Source organism: Triticum urartu, chromosome 1A, assembly GCF_056163025.1.
Source record: "Triticum urartu cultivar PI428250 chromosome 1A, HENAU_Tu73, whole genome shotgun sequence".
Lineage (NCBI taxonomy): Eukaryota > Viridiplantae > Streptophyta > Magnoliopsida > Poales > Poaceae > Triticum > Triticum urartu.
The window spans coordinates 247,353,162-247,376,694 of record NC_141873.1 but is presented as its reverse complement, the minus strand read 5'-3'; positions in this window follow the sequence as shown (position 1 = coordinate 247,376,694).

Genomic DNA, 23,533 nt, shown 5'->3' with positions numbered 1-23,533 from the left:
CACCGCAAGATTGAACCCAAACCTAAGCACTTCTCCCATTGCAAGAAAGATCAATCTAGTAGGCCAAACCAAACTGATAATTCGAAGAGACTTGCAAAGATAACCAATCTTACATAAAAGATTTCAGAGAAGATTCAAATATTGTTCATAGATAGTCTTGATCATAAACCCACAATTCATCGGATCTCGACAAACACATCGCAAAAGAAGATTACATCAAATAGATCTCCAAGAGAATCAAGGAGAACTTTGTATTGAGATCCAAAGAGAGAGAAGAAGCCATCTAGCTAATAACTATGGACCCGAAGGTCTGAAGTAAACTACTCACACATCATCAGAGGGACCATGGAGTTGATGTAGAGGCCCTCCATGATCAATGCCCCCTCCGGCGGAGCTCCGAAAAAGGCCCCAAGATGGGATCTCTTGGGTACAGAAGGTTGCGGCGGTGGAAATAGGGTTTCGTGGTGCTCCTGGATGTTTTCAGGGTACGTAGGTATATATAGGAGGAAGAAGTAGGTCGGTGGAGCCACGAGGGGCCCATGAGGGTGGAGGGCGCGCCCCCTGCCTCGTGGCCTCCTCGTTGGTTGCTTGACGTCCACTCCAAGTCCTCTGGATCATGTTTGTTCCAAAATTACGCTCCCGAATGTTTCATTCCGTTTGGACTCCGTTTGATATTCCTTTTCTGCGAAACACTGAAATAGGCAAAAAAATAGCAATTTGGGTTGGGCCTCCGGTTAATATGTTAGTCCCAAAAATAATATAAAAGTGTATAAATAAGCCTATTAAACATCCAAAACAGAATATATATATATATAATAGCATGGAACAATCAAAAATTATAGATATGTTGGAGACGTATCATTGACCACTATTGAAGCTTTAGCATGATCCTTTATTCTAACAGGAAAAGGTGGTTTCTCAATATAAGCAGTAGGAACAATAGGATCGACATTGTAAGTAATAGTTTCTTCTTCAACTTTAATAGGTTCTACTACTTTAACTTCGATGGGAGGTTGATATTTAAACCACTTCTCCTTAGGGAGATCAACATGAGTAGCAAAAGATTCACAAAAAGAAGCTACTATCTCAGAGTCAAGTCCATATTTAGTGCTAAAATCACGAAAAGCATCAGAATCCATAAAAGATTTAACACAACCAAACTTGAGGTTTATACCCGACTCTTTACCTTCGTCGAGCTCTCAATCTTCATAGTTGCGTTTAGTTCTTTCCAATAAATCCCATTTCACTACTGCGGGATGCTACTAACGCGACACTGCGATCAGAGACCCTTCAACGAAACTGTGTGCGATGCAATAATTGCAAACGATGGTGTAAAAACCCGTCAAAAAAGGTGCAAATCATTTGCGATGGAGGATGCATCAAACACGGTTCGGATTTTAGTTGCGTGTGCGATGCAGGGCATACGGTTCAGTTCAATTAACTGTTTGCGATGAGGAGGAACAAAAGAAACAGTCAGCCAGATGAAGGTGTGTGCGATGTACAGCATACGGTTCACTCGGATGAACTGTTTGTGATTAGGCAACACAAAAGAAACGGTCAGCCAGATCAAGGTGTGTGCGATATACAGCATGCGGTTCACTTGAATGAACTATTTGCGTTGAGACAAGAGAACAAAAACGGTTCAACTTAACAAGATGTTTGTGATACGTGGCAAACAGGTGTGTAATCGTAAACATGTGCGAAGACCGATAACAACATAGACGACTGCTACTAACAAGCCATGTGTGTTGTGAGCAAATGATTGCTGGTATACAATTGTCAGTGATTGATGAAAACATCACCGACGGGTTCCATTGTTTAGTCTGTGTGCGGTGTGATTTTCTTTGTCCGCACAACATCTATGCTCTGTCTACAGAGCATCAACATATATACTTAAAAAGACAGCATTGCATAACCAAATTAAGCATACAATTACACAAGTGACTACACACAAAACATTTCCACACACCAAAGTAAGCAATTACATGCATACTAAACTAGGAGAAACAAGGATCTAATCATCTACTTATTGTGCCATTGCTCTGCTTCCGGCTGGATCCCTAGACGTTTTGGGGAAAGAGGCACTTGCTCATGTCAACGATCCGCCTGTACATGTCGTAGCTCGTGTACGCCTCCTTGGCCGCGTACACGACGTGAGCTTTGTCGAGTTTCTCCATCCAGGTCGAGTGCCAGGCACGCTTGTCCTTGTTGCACAAATCCTTCATGTCTCTATAATAGGGGTCGATGATGGCCTCGACGAGGTGAACCAGTGAGTCCTTCTCATGCTCCTTGCTACCCTAGATCTTGTATTGGCCCTGGATGTCGACAAGATTCTAGCAGGTGATGCCCGAATTCTTGAGTGCCTTTACATCGTTGGTGATGTCCACCGTAGTGAACATGTAGTGGGGGCTGTTGACAAACCTGGCAAAACTCTCACAAGGCCTTGTGGCCAGGCGGTAGTGGTAGACGAGGACGTGGTGATGCACGCACATCTGGGCGACGGCGACCTTGGGGCGAGACCTGACACGACCGCGGCTGTACTCGAGATCGAACCCAACCACCTTGTACTTCTCCTCGGGAAGCAACAGCTCCATGATGTGGATGGAGTGCTCCACCCAGACCGGGTCGTTGGTGTACACCACCGAGAGGTCCATGAACCATCTATGGGTGTCCACCATGGCACGCATGGTGAACTGCTGCTCGTCGCCAGCAGCCGCTCGGAGCGCCATTGGAGCCGCGTAGGATACCCTCTAAGAATTTCTCGTGGTGGGCGTGCTTCTTGCAATGGTGGGGCATGATCGAAAGGTTGAAGAGACACAAGGGTTAAATGGCCACTGTAATAAATGGGGGCTGGACGGCCTGTAATCGTCACGTCTCGTCACCGCGTTCATAGCGGAGGATTCTAGTGCACGCTTGACAACACCGCACCACACGCATGGGCTTGAAGAGGCGCCAAATGTATCGTCGGTGAGCCTGTTCTCGTGCTACCGTGCAGTTTACCGCACAAGCTTCCCGCCCGGCTAGTTTGGCCATGCGTCGGCTAGAACAGGGACAAATCATGGGTGTTTATTGGCAAAAAGCTTTGTAAAATTGAAGTGTGTGGAATGACTTCAGTCATAAGTTTACCCGTGGGTGATGAGGTCAAAGATACATAGAAGGGTGATGATGGACACTCGAGTGCGATAATTAATTCTGCGCTCTACATGGCACACGATGGAAGAAACCAACTGTGTGCAATAATGTCGAAGATCGTAGTCGAGTTAGCTATACAGATCGTGTGTTGTGAGATCGACAAGGTAAATAGATTCGAGAATGGTTAATAAAATCTAAGACCATTGCATATTAAGGTCAAAATAGTGCTACCAATATACGAGTCTCATACGATGCCATTTCAATGATTGTACCACAAAATCTCGAAATATTACAAGGTTCAAATTCCAGAGTTACATGGCTCAAATTCAAAGATTACAAGGTTCAAACTGATATTAGAAATGAAATTTGGCTCATCTACTGCAAACGCTCGCGTTGATCCGTTGAACATGGATATCAGAGAGGTTCAAACTAATATTACCACTTCTAGGTCTGGTTTCGAAACCTCACAATTTTTGCAAAGGGCTCAGCCACTGAGAAGTCATGTATGGGGTTGACACGATGACTTCCGATTACTCTGTCATATGAAGTTCCAAAATGAAATTCAACAATTTTTGGAGCCTATTCCATTCTGCCGCAGGCGCCGGCACTAATCAACAAACCATTCATTTTTGTGAAATAAATGTAGGGCAAACCTCATTTCCTTCAGCACCCTTGCTCTGAGAACAAAGAACCTGGCGAATATAATCTCCGGTAAGGTCCCTCGGTAGGAGTTCATAGTAATTTCTGAGAGATGCATATCTAGGCATTCAACGTGATTGTTATATTGTATCACATTATCCACCACTAGGCCTAATCTTATATGCAAAAGAAGAAGACATCTTAGTGCCTACATGCAGTTTTGAACATTACTACATGCCTATTTGGTTTGCAGGATTTGTAAAATGCACTAACATGCCATCTTCAATCTGACATGATTAACATGGGCATTTGATTACATTCTAGAAAAATGTAGCCTTCTTCACAAGAGGTTGGAGTGGATGAAAAGTTCCCTAAGAAAACTAGTACAGATGAATCCAAAGGAGAAATACTTATTGATTGTAACCATATGGATCAAGCAACCAATATGGAAAAAGGTGTCATTGTAAGAATACCTAGTTGGATTCATATGGTTACAATCTCGTTACCGACAAGTCTCTTTACTCATTCCGTAATGCATCATCCCGCACTAAATCATTAGTAACATTGCTTGCAAGGCTTATAGTGATGTGCATTACCGAGAGGGCCCAGAGATACCTCTCCGATACACGGAGTGACAAATCCTAATCTTGATCTATGCCAACTCAACAAACACCTTCGGAGACACCTGTAGAGCATCTTTATAATCACCTAGTTACGTTGTGACGTTTGTGAAGGAAATATACCCTAGAGGCAATAATAAAGATGTTATTTATATTTCCTTATATAATGATAAATGTTTATTATTCATGTTAGAATTGTATTAACCGGAAACTTGATACATGTGTGAATACATAGACAAAACAAAGTGTCCCTAGTATGCCTCTACTTGACTAGCTCGTTAATCAAAGATGGTTGAGTTTCCTGACCATAGACATGTGTTGTCATTTGATGAACGGGTTCACATCATTAGGACAATGATGTGATGGAAAAGACCCATCCGTTAGCTTAGCATGTTGATCGTTCAATTTTATTGCTATTGCTTTCTTCATGACTATACATATTCCTTTGACTATGAGATTATGCAACTCCCGAATACCAGAGGAACACCTTGTGTGCTATCAAACATCACAACGTAACTGGGTGATTATAATGATGCTCTATAGGTGTATCCAAAGGTGTTTGTTGGGTTGGCATAGATCGAGATTAGGATTTGTCACTTCGTGTATCAGAGAGGTATCTTTGGGCCCTCTCGGTAATGCACATCACTATAAGACTTGCAAGCAATGTGACTAATGAGTTAGTTGCGGGATGATGCATTACGGAACGAGTAAAGAGACTTGCCGATAGCGAGATTGAACTAGGTATGATGATACTGACGATCGAATCTCGGGCAAGTAACATACCGATGACAAAGGGAATGACGTGTGTTGTCATTACGATTTGACCGATAAAGATCTTCGTAGAATATGTAGGAACCAATATGAGCATCTAGGTCCCGCTATTGGTTATTGACCAGAGACGTGTCTCGGTCATGTCTACATAGTTCTCGAACCCGTAGGGTCCGCGCGCTTAACGTTCGATGACGATTTGTGTTATGAGTTACGTGTTTTGGTGAGCGAAGTTTGTTTGGAATCCCGGATGAGATCAGAGACATTACGAGGAGTCTTGAAATGGTCGAGAGGTAAAGATTTATATATTGGAAGGTAGTATTCGGACACCGGAAGGGTTCCGGAGTGTATCGGGTACATACCGGAGTACCGAAGGGGTTACCGGAACCCCCCGGGAAAGATATGGGCCATGTGGGCCATAGGAGGGAGGCTAACCAGCCCACAAGGGGCTGGTGCGCCCCCACAAGGGAGGAGGCTGAATTGGATTAGGGAAGGGGCGCCACCCCCCTTTTCCTTCTCCTACTCCCTCTCCTTCCCCCCTCCATAAGAAGGAAAAGAAGGGGGGCGAATCCTACTAGGACTGGGAGTCCTAGTAGGACTCCCCCCTTATGGCGCACCCCTAGGGCCAGCCTCCTCCCTCTCCCTCCTTTATATGCATGGGCAGGGCACCCCTTGGAGACACAAAAATTGTTCCAAGCTGCGTGCAACGTCTCTCTCCATAGTTTGCTCCTCCGGTAATAGCGTCGTAGTGCTTAGGCGAAGCCCTGCGCGGATCACATCACCATCACCGTCACCACGCCATCGTGCTGATGAAACTCTCCCTCGACCCTCTGCTAGATCAAGAGTTTGAGGGACGTCATCGAGCTGAACGTGTGCAGAACTCGGAGGTGCCGTACGTTCGGTACTAAGATAGGTTGGATCGTGAAGACGTTCGACTACATTAACTACGTTAATCTAACGCTTCTGCTTTCGGTCTACGAGGGTACGTGGACACACTCTCCCCTCTCTTTGATATGCATCTCCTAGATAGATCTTGCGTGATCGTAGGAATTTTTTGAAATTACATGCTACGCTCCCCAATAGTGGCATCAGAGCCAGGTCTATGCGTAGATGATATGCACGAGTAGAACACAATGAGTTGTGGGCGATAATAATCATAGTGCTTACCACCAATGTCTTACTTTGATTTGGTGGTATTGTTGGATGAAGCGGCCCGGACCAACATTACATGACCGCGTTCATGAGATTGGTTCTACCGACGTGCTTCGCACACAGGTGGCTGGCGGGTGTCTGTTTCTCCAACTTTAGTTGAATCGAGTTTGACTACGACCGGTGCTTGTTGAAGATTAAAACAGCACACTTGATGAAAAATCGTTGTGGTTTTGATGCGTAGGTAAGAACGGTTTTTGTTAGAAGCCCATAGCAGCCACATAAAACTTGCAACAACAATGTAGAGGACGTCTAACTTGTTTTTGCAGGGCATGTTGTGATGTGATATGGTCAAGACGTGATGAGATATAAATTGTTGTATGAGATGATCATGTTTTGTAAAAGTTATTGGCGACTGGAAGGAGCCTTATGGTTGTCACTTTATTGTATGAAATGCAATCGCCATGTAATTGCTTTATTTTATCACTAAGCGGTAGCGGTAGTCATGCAAGCAATAGTTGGCGAGACGACAACGACGCTACGATGGAGATCAAGGTGTCAACCGGTGACGATGGAGATCATGACGGTGATTTGGAGATGGAGATCAAAGGCACAAGATGATGATGGCCATATCATGTCAAATATTTTGATTGCATGTGATGTTTATCTTTTATGCATCTTATTTTGCTTAGTACGATGGTAGCATTATAAGATGATCCCTCACTAAATTTCAAGGTATAAGTGTTCTCCCTGAGTATGCACCGTTGCTACAGTTCGGCGTGCCGAGACACCACGTGATGATCGGGTGTGACACTACTGCAGGATGCTGCTAACGCGACACTACGATCAGAGACTCTTCGAGAAACTATGTGCGATGCCATAATTGCAAACGGTGCTATATGAAAACCGTCAAAATGTGTAAAAAGTTTGCGATGACGGATGCATCAAACAAGGTTCAGGTTTTAGTTGCGTGTGCGATGAAGGGCATATGGTTCAGTTCAATAAACTGTTTGTGATGAGGAGGAACAAAAGAAACGGGCAGCCAGATGGAGGCGTGTGCGATACACAGGATAAGGTTCACTCGGATGAACTATTTGTGATTAGGCAACACAAAAGAAACGGTCGGCCAGATCAAAGGTGTGTGCGATATACGGCATGCGGTTCACTCAGATGAACTATTTGCATTGAGGCATGAGAACAGAAACGGTTCAACTTAACGAGATGTGTGTGATACGCGGCAAACAGGTCTGTAATCAGAAATGTGTCTGTAGGCCGATTAGAACACAGACGGTTGCTGCTAATAAGACGTGTGTGTTGTGCGATGGGATTGCATACAGAACAACAACATATATATATACACACACTTATAAGGACATGCTTGCATAACCAAATTAAACATCCACTTACATAGGTGGCTACTACAACCATGGCATTTGCACACACCAAAGTAAACTATTACATGCATAATTACATAGGTGGCTACTACACACATGGCATCTCAACACACCAATAAAGTAAATTATATATTACATGCATGATTAACTAGCATAAACAATCATCTGATCATCATCTACTTCTTGTGACGCTGCTTGCTCTGCTTGTGGCTCGATCCGGGCTCGTCGATTTGGGTAATGAGGCACTTCCTCATGTCAACGATCCGCCTGTGCATCTGGTAGCATGTGTACACGCTCTTGGCCACAAACCTGAGGTGAGGTTCATCCAGTTGCCGCATCCAGGCCCTGTGCCAGGATACGGGACTTGTACTCTGGGCATCCTGCTTCATATTTTCATAGTAGGGGTCGATGATGGCCGAGGCGAGTTTGACCAGGGAGTCCTTCTTCGTGCTACCCTAGACCGTGTAGTGGTCACGAATTTCGACAAGGTTCTTGCAGGCCAAGCTCGTAACACTGAGCGCTTTTACATCGTTGGTGGTATCCACCGTGGCTAACTTGTAGTCAATGCTGTTGACAAACCTATTGAAACGGTCGCAAGGCTCTATGGCCATGCAGTATTGGTAGATGAGGACATGGTGACGCACGCACAACTAGGTGACGGCAACCTTCTGATCTATGCCGGGACGGCCGGCGGTGTACTGGAGGTCAATGTCGACCACCTTGTACTTGTCTCCAGCAAGCAACTGCTCAACGCTGTTGATGTAGTCGTCCACCACGGCCGGGTCGATGGTGTACACCACCGAGAGATCCGTCTCCCCCGCGTGGGTCTCCACTCTATGCTCGTCGAACTCCATTGGAGCGCAGCCGGACATCCCCTCTCTATGTGTCGTCATGGGTGTGCTTGTTGTGTTGTGGGGCGCGATCGAAAGGTTGCAGAGACTAAGGTTATAATGGCCGCGGGAATTAAAGGGGAAGCCGGACGGCCAGGAATATCGGTAGGCCCTTATGGCAGTTCTAGTTTGCGGTGCATAACTCCATCGTGCCGCATGTAACTACATCGCATGGCAACGTGCGCGGCAGAACCGCATGCATACGGGGCCCTCGACGTGATCGTGCGCATGCCCAACCATTGGCAGAGCGCGCGCGGAGGGACGCGAGCAGAGCGCTCCGCGGTCGCCTCAACGGCGAGCAACCATATATATATGCATATAGCAGTTGAACACGCAAGGAAACGTTGTCCACAAGCCAAGCGCGCCGACGGACGCGATCAGAGCGCGCCAACGGACGCAAGCAGAGCGCGCTGTGGCGCCTAACGACGAGCACACCACGCTGCAGCGCCTAACGGTGGGATAGACCTTCATTCAAGCCAATCAAAATAAGACTGGAATGGAAATGTTGTATTGAGCAAAGGGATAGCACATGTCTGTATTGACTGGAACGAGAATGCAATAGCAAAATAAGAATTAAGGCCACGATGATGCGATCACAGTGGTGGTTACAGGAGGCAAGAAGAAAGATGCATCCATCAACGTACGACCTCCTCCTCCTCCTCAACTCAGTGTGCCGGTTGGGCCACCGATCAGCGGCTAAGGAGCGGCGGCTTGTGTGGCGAGGTCAAGGTGCTTCTCAACTAAGGCATCCAAGGCTTCCAGCCAGCTGAAGAAGGCCAACGTCATAGCATCCTCACTGGCCATGTAGATACCTATGTACACGATTCGTTTGTACACATGGATGTGTAGGTCGACGGTTTCTTGCAGGGCGAGGCGCCTCGCGGAGAGCGCGACCTCCAGGTGGACATTCTTCGTGGCGTCGACGGGCAGTCACAGGGCCACCAGTGCTTCAAAGAGGTTCCGACCATGGAGGCCGATTAGGGTGACAGGCAATGAGGAGCCCGGGCACGCGGGCTGAAGGAGTACGACGATGTCGTCCATGAGCTTCTTGACGATGGTGAACCTTTTGGTGCTGCGAACGATCATCTGGTCCAACTAAGAGTCGTAGCTGGCGTCGACGGCGACCATCCACCAGCCGGTTGCCAACACCGTATGGAGACGATCCACGGTGCCATGCCACAGGCCGGTGTCGTGGACCATCTAGCACAGCCGCTGGCTGCTCGCGCGCATCGCCGCCATGGGTCAGGAGTGGACACTTTTGGGCTTGTTAGTGTAGGTGCTTAGGAAAATTCTCAGGTGCGTACGATGTGGTAGATGCATTGGAATGGAGGGGCGCCTTTATATGAGTGCAAACTGCGTTGCATTCACATCATGCTGCCTCTTTTCCCCGTCCTCCCATTACTTCCCTCATGCATTCACTCGATGCTAATGGAAGGAGGATGCATCATTGGCCGTTCAACATTTCGGGAACCGCTACCCTCTCCCTCGTCTACATTAAAGCCATATCGGGAACTGCACCTCCCATTGTCAAATCGAATAGTACTGCGCCGCCTCGCTAGTGATTCACACGGGTCATCCAAAAGAAGCGTTTGTGTTCAAGAGATGCACAAATCCTGCTCTCACTTTGCATATGGGTGTTCCATCTGAAACCAACATGCTTGTTGTGAGAAGCTCTCATTTGTGTGAAGCATATACCCAAACCTGCCCCAAATGGGACAAAAACTTTGCCATGGCATGTTGATGCCTCTCCATGATAGCATGCCAAGTTTCATGAATTTCATACGAGTTTTGGATTTACTAGAATTTAAAAACCAGGTATCTCAATGTTTGCGGCCGAGTGACGGTGGCACGGTGCTTGACATTCATTCCCATTTCTTGCATGGGACCTAAGCATGCACCCAAGGACCAAAGATTTGATTTTTCAACCAATTTATATGCACCGGAGCATGTGCATGTAGTTCAAATTTTAATTATGCACATAAATGCATTGAAAACTCACTTAATGCATAGAAATGTCCAAACAAATCCTGAAAAATCACAAAAAATAACACAACACTCCTGTTGTTCTATGTTGACACAAGAAAAAAATTGAAAGCAATAAGAGGCAATGGATATCGTTTTGCCCCCAAAGTTGGGGCGTTCCCTACCGAAACCATCATGCTTGTGGTGAGAAGCTCTGGTTTGTGAGAAGCATATACCCAAACCTGCCCCAAATGGAACAAAAACTTTACCACGGCATGTTGATGCCGCTCCATGATAGCATGCCAAGTTTCATGAATTTCAGACGAGTTTTGGATTTACTAGAATTTAAAAACTAGGTATCTCAATGTTTGCGCCCGAGTGACGGTGGCACGGTGCTTGACATTCATTCCCATTTCTTGCATGGGACCTAAGCATGCACCCGAGAACTAAAGATTTGATTTTTCAACCAATTTATATGCATCAGAGCATGTGCATGTAGTTCAAATTTGAATTATGCACATAAATGCCAACTCACTTAATGCATAAAAATGTCCAAACGAACCCCGAAAAATCACAAAAAGTAACACAACACTCCTGTTGTTATATGTTGACATGAGAAAAAATTTGAAAGCAATAAGAGGCAATGGATATTGTTTCGCCCCCAAAGTTGGGGCATTCCCTACCGAAACCATCATGCTTGTTGTGAGAAGCTCTAGTTTGTGAGAATCATATACCCAAACCTGCCCCCAAATTCGACAAAAACTTTACCATGGCCTCTTGATGCCGCTCCATGATAACATGGCAAGTTTCATGAATTTCAGACGAGTTTTGGATTTACTAGAATTTCAAAACCAGGTATCTCAATGTTTGCGGCCGAGTGACGGTGGCACGGTGCTTGACATTCATTCTCATTTCTTGCATGGGACCTAAGCATGCACCCAAGGACCAAAGATTTGATTTTTCAACCAATTTATATGCACCGGAGCATGTGCATGTAGTTTAAATTTGAATTATCCACATAAATGCATTGAAAACTCACTTAATGCATAAAAATGTCCAAACGAACCCTGAAAAATCACAAAAAATAACACAACACTCTTGTTGTTCTATGTTGACACGAGAAAAAATTTGAAAGCAATAAGAGGCAATGGATATCGTTTCGCCCCAAAAGTTGGGGCGTTCCCTACCGAAATCATCATGCTTGTTGTGAGAAGCTCTGGTTTGTGAGAAGCATATACCCAAACCTGCCCCAAATGGGACAAAAACTTTACCACGGCATGTTGATGCCGCTCCATGATAGCATGCCAAGTTTCATGAATTTCAGACGAGTTTTGGATTTACTAGAATTTAAAAACCAAGTATCTCAATGTTTGCGGCCGAGTGACGATGGCACGGTGCTTGACATTCATTCCCATTTCTTGCATGGGACCTAAGCATGCACCCAAGGACCAAAGATTTGGGTTTTCAACCAATTTATATGCACCGGAGCATGTGCATGTAGTTCAAATTTGAATTATGCACATAAATGCATTGAAAACTCACTTGATGCATAAAAATGTCGAAACGAACCCCGAAAAATCACAAAAAATAACACAACACTCTTGTTGTTCTATGTTGACACGAGAAAAAATTTGAAAGCAATTAGAGGCAATGGATATCGTTTCGCCCCCAAAGTTGGGGCGTTCCCTACCGAAACCATCATGCTTGTTGTGAGAAGCTCTAGTTTGTGAGAAGCATATACTCAAACCTACCCCAAATGGGACAAAAACTTTACCACGGCATGTTGATGCCGCTCCATGATAGCATGCCAAGTTTCATGAATTTCAGACGAGTTTTGGATTTACTAGAATTTAAAAACCAGGTATCTCAATGTTTGCGGCCGAGTGACGGTGGCACAGTGCTTGACATTCATTACCATTTCTTGCATCGGACCTAAGCATGCACCCAAGGACAAAGATTTGATTTTTCAACCAATTTATATTCACCGGAGCATGTGCATGTAGTTCAAATTTGAATTATGCACATAAATGCATTGAAAACTCACTTAATGCATAAAAATGTCCAAACAAACCCCGAAAAATCACAAAAAATAACACAACACTCCTGTTGTTCTATGTTGGCACGAGAAAAAATTTGAAATCAATTAGAGGCAATGGATATCGTTTCGTCCCCAAAGTTGGGGTGTTCCCTACCGAAACCATCATGCTTGTTGTGAGAAGCTCTGGTTTGTGAGAAGCATATACCCAAACCTGCCCCAAATGGGACAAAAACTTTACCACGCCATGTTGATGCCGCTCCATGAGAGCATGCCAAGTTTCATGAATTTCAGACGAGTTTTGGATTTACTAGAATTTAAAAACCAGGTATCTCAATGTTTGTGGCCGAGTGATGGTGGCAGGGTGTTTAACATTCATTCCCATTTCTTGCATGGGACCTAAGCATGCACCCAAGGACAAAGATTTGATTTTTCAACCAATTTATATGCACTGGAGCATGTGCATGTACTTCAAAATTGAATTATGCACATAAATGCATTGAAAACTCACTTAATGCATAAAAATGTCCAAACGAACCCTGAATAATTCCAATTCTTTTACGATCACTGCAGATAAAAGATCTATCAATTCAAACACTGTCCATGGCCGTTGTGACCCCATTATGTAATTCAAATCAAGACGAAAAATCAAGTAGATCCGACACAGTTTATTATAACCAACCGTGTGAGATGCGGCACAAAATATCTTCGGACCGTGTCTGATGACACTTTGCGCGCCAGTTTTTTGGCTGAAGCGATTCCAAATTTTTAGCTTCCGAGGAAATATCTACCTCCCCGCCCCCTCCCCCTTACCAAAAGCCACTCCCCCCCTTTCCGCCTTCCTTTCCAAGTTGAAACCTTCACTCCTTGCTTGTAGTGCCGCCGCCTCCTCGTCGTGACCCTCCTTCACGCTGCTCGGCCTCGCCTATCCAGGCAGGTAATCCACACCCGACCCCCATCCTCCTCCTTCTTCCACAACCCACATGCCCCGACCGCCGGTGCGAGCGCGACACCTTCCACCCAAATCACCGACCCCTCCACCAAATAAGCACCGGCCTAAGCCATGAGGCACGCAGTATAGCCAAGACCTCAAGGAGCATTTGGCAACGGAGAAGCAAATCGCGGCCGCACGCGCGGATGAGGTTGCGATGGCTGTCATTCGTGTCGACCCCCAGATCTTGGAGGAGCACCTCGCCGTCGAGGCCACCGTTGACGCCTCGTGCGCCGACGCCGCGACGCGGTTGGCTGCTTTAAATGACAGTTCGTGGCATTTTCTCGAGGCCACCGTCAGTTCCTTCGACGAAGACTACGAGGTGTTTTCTCAGCGTGCACGTGCTTACCTCATCTCGAGAGCCAGCAGGTTGGTGCCCGGAGCGGCTCAGGCAACTCACCACTACAACGAGGGCACCCACGATGCGGAGGCCTCACCCTCTTCCATGTCCAAGGAGCCAATCATCATCGATATCTCCGACAATGAGGAGTAGCTTGTCTTATTAGCTCACTATAAGGACCCATGCTCAGTTTGCTAGCTACTGCCTTTCCTTAACAAATTCTAGTGAATTATGCTATCTACTTTCACCATGCAATCTTCTGCTATAGTGTACATGTTCTATATGTCTTGCAATGTGGTGTTCAATTAACTGCTTGGTTCAATTCTGCAAATGTGATGTTCAATTCTTCAGGGTGCAATATTTTCAGGTTGTTAAGTATGCTTGGTTTGGTTAACTGTCTGATCTTCTATTAGGAGTATGTTATATTGTTCAATTGGTGTTTAGTTAATTGCTTGGTTCATTTGTTGTGGCTTGGTTCACTTGTTGTGGTGTTTAGTTAACTGCTTGGTTCAATTCTGCAATGCAATGTTCAATTGTTGTGGATGAATTCTCTTATTGTATACCATGTGAGGAATAAATAGAATTTGGTTGTACTAAATACATGAGAAACAAATACAATTTCTATATTTCCAAGTTGTTAAGCATGCTTGGTTTGGTTAATTATCTGATCTTCTATTAGGAGTATGTTATATTGTGCAATGTGGTGCTCAGTTAATGTTTGGTTCATTTGTTGTGATGTTTAGTTAACTGCTTGGCTCAATTCTGTAATGCGATGTTCAATTGTTGTGGATGCATTCTCTTATTGTATACCATGTGAGGAATAAATCGAATTTTGTTGTACTAAATACATGAGAAAAAATACAATTGCTATATTTCCAAGTTGTTAAGCATGCTTTGTTTGCTTAAATGTCTGATCTTCTATTAGGAGTATGTTATATTGTGCAATGTGGTGCTCAGTTAACGTTTGGTTCATTTGTTGTGGTGTTTAGTTAACTGCTTGGTTCAATTCTGCAATGCGATGTTCAATTGTTGTGGCTGCATTCTCTTATTGTATACCATGTGAGTAATAAATCGAATTTGGCTGCACTTAATACATGAGAAACATATACAAGTGCTATATTTCCTAGTTCTTAATCATGCTTGGTTTGGATAAATGGGTTTTCCATGTGGCTTGAATTAATCTGATGAATTTGCAATGTGCTTATTTTTCATCAACATATTTTACTGATAGCATGCAAACCCTTACTTAACCTGATGACTAACTACCTTATATGTGTTGCAAGGAAACAATGGGAAGCACTGAGGTTTACAAGATGGTACTAACTATTATACCTTGCCTTTTTTTTATTCCTTTGCCCCGTTTCCAATATAGAGAAGATATTTATGCACATCCTTGTTTTCAGGGTTCACTGATGATTACCTCTCAAACCACCTCTGTGGTCAGGACGTGAGGAAAGTTTTCATACAACACCCACGGTTCAATATTGAAGTGTTCCTGAAGAGGTCGAAGGATGGACGGTCAATCATCCATAGGCACTAGCCTAAAGTTGCAAAGACCTTCAGCATGAATGAAGGCTCAATATTCGCCTTTCGCTTCAGCAGTTTTCCAGATGAGATGCATCTCTCTATGTACCATCTATGATGCTAATTTCAAAAGGTTCTAGATGTTGCATGGGAAACTTGCTGTTGGTGCAGTTGTGTAATGGGGTAGCTGAGTGCTGAAGCTATATCATGTTGTACTCCGATGTATCTTAATTATGAAATCCAGCTTCCTTAATATGGAAATTGGATATATTTATTATGTGCTTAATATGAATGTCAATTAGATTAGTAAATGGATTATTAATAATAGGCCAATTAGCCTGCTAATTGGACAATTAGCTTGCTAATTGGGTTTTCTTATTGCAAACGGTTAATGAAAAAACACCGTGGGCGATGACCTAAGGCAACACACACGGTTTCTAGGAATAAGCCATGTTGGATCAATGAACAATCACACATGACATTCTCTTCAAAACTATTTGCGTTATGCCACCTTGCGCAAATGTTTTCCTTGTAGTGACTGTGTTGGATGTATATACGAACGGAAACGTTTAGTGGTGACTGACTGTGTGGGACGTACTTACGACCAGAAATGACTATGCTTGTATAATTGTATTTTTGAGCACTACTGTACGTATTTCTGCATTTGAGTGCTCGCCGGTCACACACGACCTCATTTTGCCGAGCGTGTGTGCCAGGAGGGCATATCCCCAACGATTTCTGGGTCGTGTGGAAAGGACCCCCCTATCGCCACACTCACTTGGCGACGGTTCCAAATGCCGTCGCGGAAAGGGGTAAAAACCGTTTGTTTAGGACCGACGTGCACCAGTGTGATAAGCTCTATGTTCACATACAACGGGCGCAAGCCAGTTTTGCACATGCAGAATACTCGGGTTAAACTTGACGAGCCTAGCATATGAAGATATGGCCTCGGAACACTAAGATTGAAAGATCAAACGTGAATCATATAGTAGATATGATCAACATAGAGATGTTCACCTTTGAAAACTACTCCATCTCACGTGATGATCGGACATGGTTTAGTTGATATGCATCACGTGATCATTTAGATGACTAGAGGGATGTCTATCTAAGTGGGAGTTCTTAAGTAATATGATTAATTGAACTAAAATTTATCATGAACTTAGTCCTGGTAGTATTTGCATATCTATGTTGTATATCAATAGCTTGCGATGTAGCTCCTCGTTTATTTTTGATATGTTCCTAGAGAAAAATAAGTTGAAAGATGATAGTAGCAATGATGCGGACTGGGTCCGTGATCTGAGGATTATCCTCATTGCTACACAGAAGAATTATGTCCTTGATGCACCGCTAGGTGACGAACCAATTGCAGGAGCAGATGCAGACATTATGAATGTTTGGCAAGCTCGGTATGATGACTACTTGATATTTAGTGTGCTATGCTTTACGGCTTAGAACTGGGAATTCAAAAATGTTTTGAACGCCATGGAGCATATAAGATGTTCCAAGAGCTGAAATTGGTATTTCAGACTCATGCCCGAGTCAAGAGGTATGAGACCTCTGACAAGTACTTTGCCTACAAGATGGAGGGGAATAGCTCAACCAGTGAGCATGTGCTCAGAATGTCTTAGTACTACAATCGCTTGAATCAAGTGGGAGTTAATCTTCCAGATAAGATAGTGATTGATAGAGTTCTCTAGTCACTATCACCAAGTTACTGGAACTTTGTGATGAACAATAATATGCAAGGGATAACGAAAACGATTCCCAACATCTCCGCGATGCTGAAATCGGCGAAGGTAGGAATCAAGAAAAGAGTATCACGTGTTGATGGTTAACAAGACCGCTAGTTTCAAGAAAAAGGGCAAAGAAAAGAAAGGGAACTTCAAGAAGAATGGCAAGCAAGTTGCCACTCCCATGAAGAAGCCCAAAGTCAGACCCAAGCCCGAAACTGAGTGCTTCTACTGCAAAAGAAATGGTCACTTGAAGTGGAACTGCCCTAGATACTTGACAGATAAGAAGGATGGAAAAGTGAACAAAGATATATTTGATATTATTGATGTGTACTTTACTAGTGTTTATAGCAACCTCTCGGTATTTAATACCGGTTCAGTTGCTAAGAGTAGTAACTTGAAATAGGATTTGCAAGATAAATATAGACTAGTTAAGGATGAGGTGGCGATGTGTGTTGGAAGTATCAAAGGTTGATACAATCACCATCGCACACTCCCTCTACCTTCGGCATTAGAATTGAACCTAAATAAATGTTATTTGGTGTTTGCGTTGAGCATTAATATGATTAGATCATGTTTATTGCAATACGGTTATTCATTTAAGTCAGAGAATAATTGTTGTTCTGTTTATATGAATAAAACCTTCTATGGTCATACACCCAATGTGAATGGTTTATTGAATCTCGATCATAGTGATACACATATTCATAATATTAATGCCAAAAGATGCAAAGTTGATAATGATAGTGCAACATATTTGTGGCACTACCGTTTAGGTCATATTGGCGTAAAGCGCATGAAGAAACTCCATGCTGATGGGCTTTTGGAATCACTTGATTATGAATCACTTGATGCTTGCGAACCATGCCTCATCGGCAAGATGACTAAGACTTCGTTCTCTGGAACAATGGAGCAAGCCACTGACTTGTTGGAAATAATACATATCGATGTATGCGGTCCGATGAGTATTGAGGCTCGCAGCGGGTATCATTATTTTCTGACCTTCACAGATGATTTGAGCAGATATGGGTATATCTACTTAATGAAACATAAGTCTAAAACATTTGAAAAGTTCAAAGAATTTCAGAGTGAAGTAGAAAATCATCTTAACAAGAAAATAAAGTTTCTACGATCTGATCGTAGAGGCGAATACTTGAGTTACGAGTTTGGCCTTCATTTAAAACAATGTGGAATAGTTTCACAACTCACGCCACCTGGAACACCACATCGTAATGGTGTGTCCGAACGTCATAACCATACTTTATTAGATATGGTACGATCTATGATGTCTCTTACCGATTTACCACTATCATTTTGGGGTTATGCATTAGAGACAGCTGCATTCACGTTAAATAGGGCACCATCTAAATCCTTTGAGATGACACCATATGAACTATGGTTTGGCAAGAAACCTAAGTTGTCGTTTCTTAAAAGTTTGGGGCTGCGATGCTTATGTGAAAAAGTTTCAAACCGATAAGCTTGAACCTAACTCGGAGAAGTGTGTCTTCATAGGATACCTAAAAAAACTGTTGGGTACACCTTCTATCACAGATCCAAAAGCAAGATATTTGCTGCTGAGAGTGAATCCTTTCTAGAGAAGGAGTTTCTCTTGAAAGAAGTGAGTGGGAGGAAAGTAGAACTTGATGAGGTAGTTGTACCTTCTGTCGAGTTGGAGAGTAGTTCATCACAGAAATCAGTTCCAGTGATGCCTACACCAATTAGTGAGGAAGTTAATGATGATGATCATGAAACTTCATATCAAGTTACTACTGAACCTTGTAGGTCAACCAGAGTATGTTCCGCACCAGAGTGGTACAGTAATCATGTTCTGGAAGTCATGTTAATAGACCATGACGAACCTACGAACTATGAGGAAGCGATGATGAGCCCAGATTCCACGAAATGGCTTGAGGCCATGAAATCTGAGATGTGATCCATGTATGAAAACAAAGTATGGACTTTGGTTGACTTGCCCGATGATCGGCAAGCCATAAAGAATAAATGGATCTTCAATAGGAAGACAGACGCTGATGGTAGTGTTACTATCTACAAAGCTCGACTTATCATAAAAGGTTTTCGACAAGTTAAAAGGTGTTGACTACTATGAGATTTTCTCACTCATAGCGATGCTTAAGTCTGTTCGAATCATGTTAGCAATTGCCACATTTTATGAAATCTGGCAAATGGATGTCAAAACTGCATTGCTTAATGGATTTCTTAAAGAAGAGTTGTATATGATGCAACAAGAAGGTTTTGTCAATCCTAAAAGTGCTAACAAAATGCGCAAGCTCCAGTGATCCATCCATGGACTGGTGCAAGCATCTCGGAGTTGGAATATACGCTTTGATGAGTTGATCAAAGCATATAATTTTATACAGATTTGCGGTGAAGCCTGTATTTACAAGAAAGTGAGTGGGAGCACTACAGCCTTTCTGATAAGTATATGTGAATGACATATTGTTGATCGAAAATGATGTAGAACTTTCTGGAAAGCATAAAGGAGTGTTTGAAAGGAGTTTTTGAAAGAAAGACCTCAGTGAAGCTGCTTACATATTGAGCATCAAGATCTATAGAGATAGATCAAGACGCTTGATAAGTTTTTTCAATGAGTACATACCTTGACAAGATTTTGAAGTAGTTCAAAATGGAACAGTCAAAGAAGGAGTTCTTGCCTGTGTTGCAAGGTGTGAAGTTGAGTAAAGACTCAAAACCCAACCACGACAGAAAATAGAAAGAGAATGAAAAGTCATTCCATATGCCTCAGTCATAGGTTCTATAAAGTATGTTATGTTGTGTAACAGACCTATTGTGTACCTCACCATGCGTTTGGCAAGAGGGTACAATAGTGATCCAAGAGTGGATCACTAGACAACGGTCAAAATTATCCTTAGTGGAATAAGGATGTGTTTCTCGGTTATGGAGGTGACAAAAAGTCCGTCGTAAAGGGTTACGTCGATGCAAGTTTTGACACTGATCCGGATGACTCTAAGTATCAATCTAGATACATATTGAAAGTGGGAGCAATTAGCTAGAGTAGCTCCGTGCAGAGCATTGTAGACATAGAAATTTGTAAAAATACATATGGATCTGAATGTGGCAGACCCGTTGACTAAAATTCTCTCACAAGCAAAACATGATCACACCTTAGTACTCTTTGGGTGTTAATCACATGGCGATGTGAACTAGATTATTTACTCTAGTAAACCCTTTGGGTATTGGTCACATGGCGATGTGAACTATAGAGTGTTAAATCACATGATGATGTGAACTATTGGTGTTAAATCACATGGCGATGCGAACTAGATTATTGACTCTAGTGCAAGTGGGAGACTGAAGGAAATATGCCCTAGAGGCAATAATAAAGATGTTATTTATATTTCCTTATATCATGATAAATGTTTATTATTCATGCTAGAATTGTATTAACCAGAAACTTGATACATGTGTGAATACATAGACAAAACAAAGTGTCCCTAGTATGCCTCTACTTGACTAGCTCGCTAATCAAAGATGGTTAAGTTTCCTGACCACAGACATGTGTTGTCATTTGATGAACGGGGTCACATCATCAGGAGAATGATGCGATGGACAAGACACATCCGTTAGCTTAGCATGTTGATCGTTCAGTTTTATTGCTATTGCATTCTTCATGACTTATACATATTCCTTTGACTATGAGATTATGCAACTCCCGAATACCGGAGGAACACCTTGTGTGCTATCAAATGTCACAATGTAACTGGGTGATTATAATGATGCTCTATAGGTGTCTCCAAAGGTGTTTGTTGGGTTGGCATAGATCGATATTAGGATTTGTCACTCCGTGTATCGGAGAGGTATCCCTGGGCCCTCTCGGTAATACACATCACTATAAGCCTTGCAAGCAATGTGACTAATGAGTTAGTTGCAGAATGATGCATTATGGAATGAGTAAAGAGACTTGCCGGTAATGAGATTGAACTAGGTATGATGATACCGATGATCGAATCTCGGGCAAGTAACATACCGATGACAAAGGGAATGACGTATGTTGTCATTACGGTTTGACTGATAAAGATCTTCACAGAATATGTAGGAACCAATATGAGCATCCAGGTTCTGCTATTGGTTATTGACAGGAGACGTGTCTCGGTCATGTCTACATAGTTCTCGAACCCGTAGGGTCCGCACGCTTAATGTTCGATGATGATTTGTATTATGAGTTATGTGTTTTGGTGACTGAAGTTTGTTCGGAGTCCCGGATGATATCACGGACATGACGAGGAGTCTCAAAAAGGTCGAGAGGTAAAGATTGATATATTGGAAGGTAGTATTGGACACCGAAAGGGTTCCGGAGTGTATCGGGTACATACCGGAGTACCGGAGGGGTTACCGGAACTCCCCAGGGAAAGATATGGGCCATATGGGCCATAGGAGGGAGGCTAACCAGCCCACAAGGGGCTGGTGTGACCCCCACAAGGGAGGATGCCGAATTGGATTAGGGAAGGGGGCACCACCCCCTTTTCCTTCTCCTACTCCCTCTCCTTTCCCCCTTTCCCCCTCCATGAGAAGGAAAAGAAGGGGGGCGAATCCTACTAGGACTAGCTGTCCTAGTAGGGGCCCCCCTTATGGCGCGCCCCCTAGGGCTGGCCTCCTCCCTCTCCTTCCTTTATATACATGGGCAGGGCACCCCTTGGAGACACAACGATTGTTCCAAGCTGTGTGCGGCGTCTCTCTCCACAGTTTGCTCCTCCGGTCATAGCGTCGTAGTGCTTAGGCGAAGCCGTGCGCGAATCACATCACCATCACCGTCACCACGCCGTTGTGCTGACAAAACTCTCCCTCGACCCTCTGCTGGATCAAGATTTTGAGGGACGTCGTCGAGCTGAACGTGTGTAGAAATTGGAGGTGCCATACGTTCGGTAATAAGATCGGTTGGATCGTGAATATGTTTGACTACATCAACCGTGTTAATCTAACGCTTCCGCTTTCGGTCTACAAGGGTACATGGACACACTCTCCCCTCTCGTTGCTATGCATATCCTAGATAGATCTTGCATGATCGTAGGATTTTTTTTTGAAATTACATGCTACGTTCCCCAACAGTTTAATAGCACACAAGGTGTCGGGAGTTGCACAATCACATAGTCGGAGGAATATGTATCAGTCTTGAAGAAAGCAATAGCAATAAAACTAAACGATCATAATGCTAAGCTAACAGATGGTTTTGTCTGTCACATCATTCTCTAATGATGCGACCCCGTTCATCAAATGACAACACATGTCTATGGTCAGGAAACTTAACCATCATTGATTAACGAGCTAGTAAAGTAGAGGCATACTAGGGACACTCTGTTTTGTCTATGTATTCACACATGTACTAAGTTTCCGGTTAATACAATTCTAGCATGGATAATAAACATTTATCATGATATAAGGAAATATAAATAACAACTTTATTATTGCCTCTAGGGCATATTTCCTTCAGTCTCCCACTTGCGTTTCATGAGAGATTTCAGCACCATTGCTGCACCTCTCAATGAGCTTATAAAGAAGGATGTGCCTTTTGTTTGGGGTACCACACATGAAGAAGCCTTCCCGATATTGAAAGATAAGTTGACACATGCTCCTTTACTCCAACTTCCTGATTTAATTAAGACTTTTGAGCTTGAATGTGATGCTAGTGAAATTTGATTAGGAGGTGTGTTATAACAAGATGGCAAACCTATGGCATAATTTTCTAAAAAATTGAGTGGGCCTAGTCTGAATTATTCTACTTATGATAAAGAATTATATGCTCTTGTTCGGACTTTAGAAACATGCCAACATTATTTATGGCCCAAAGGATTTGTTATACATTTTGATCATGAATCTTTGAAACATATTAAAAGTCAAGCTAAACTGAATCGTAGACATGCTAAATGGGTTGAATTCATTGAGACGTTCCCTTATGTCATTAAACACAAGAAGGGTAAAGAAAATGTTATCGCTGATGCATTGTCTCGTCGCTATACTATGCTTTCACAACTTGATTTCAAAATATTTTGTTTGGAGACCATCAAAGATCAATATGTGCATGATGCTGATTTTAAAGATGTAATGCAGAATTGTAAATAAGGAAGAACGTGGAACAAGTTCATCGTTAATGATGAATTTGTGTTCCGTGCTAACAAGCTATGCATTCCAACTAGCTCCGTTCGTCTTTTGTTGTTGCAGGAGGCGCACGGAGGAGGATTAATGGGACACTTTGGCATGAAGAAGACGGAGGATATACTTCCTACTCATTTATTTTAGCCAAAGATGAGATGGGATGTTGAGCGTTTTGTTGCTCGCTGCACTACATGTCAAAAAGCTAAGTCACGACTCAATCCTCATGG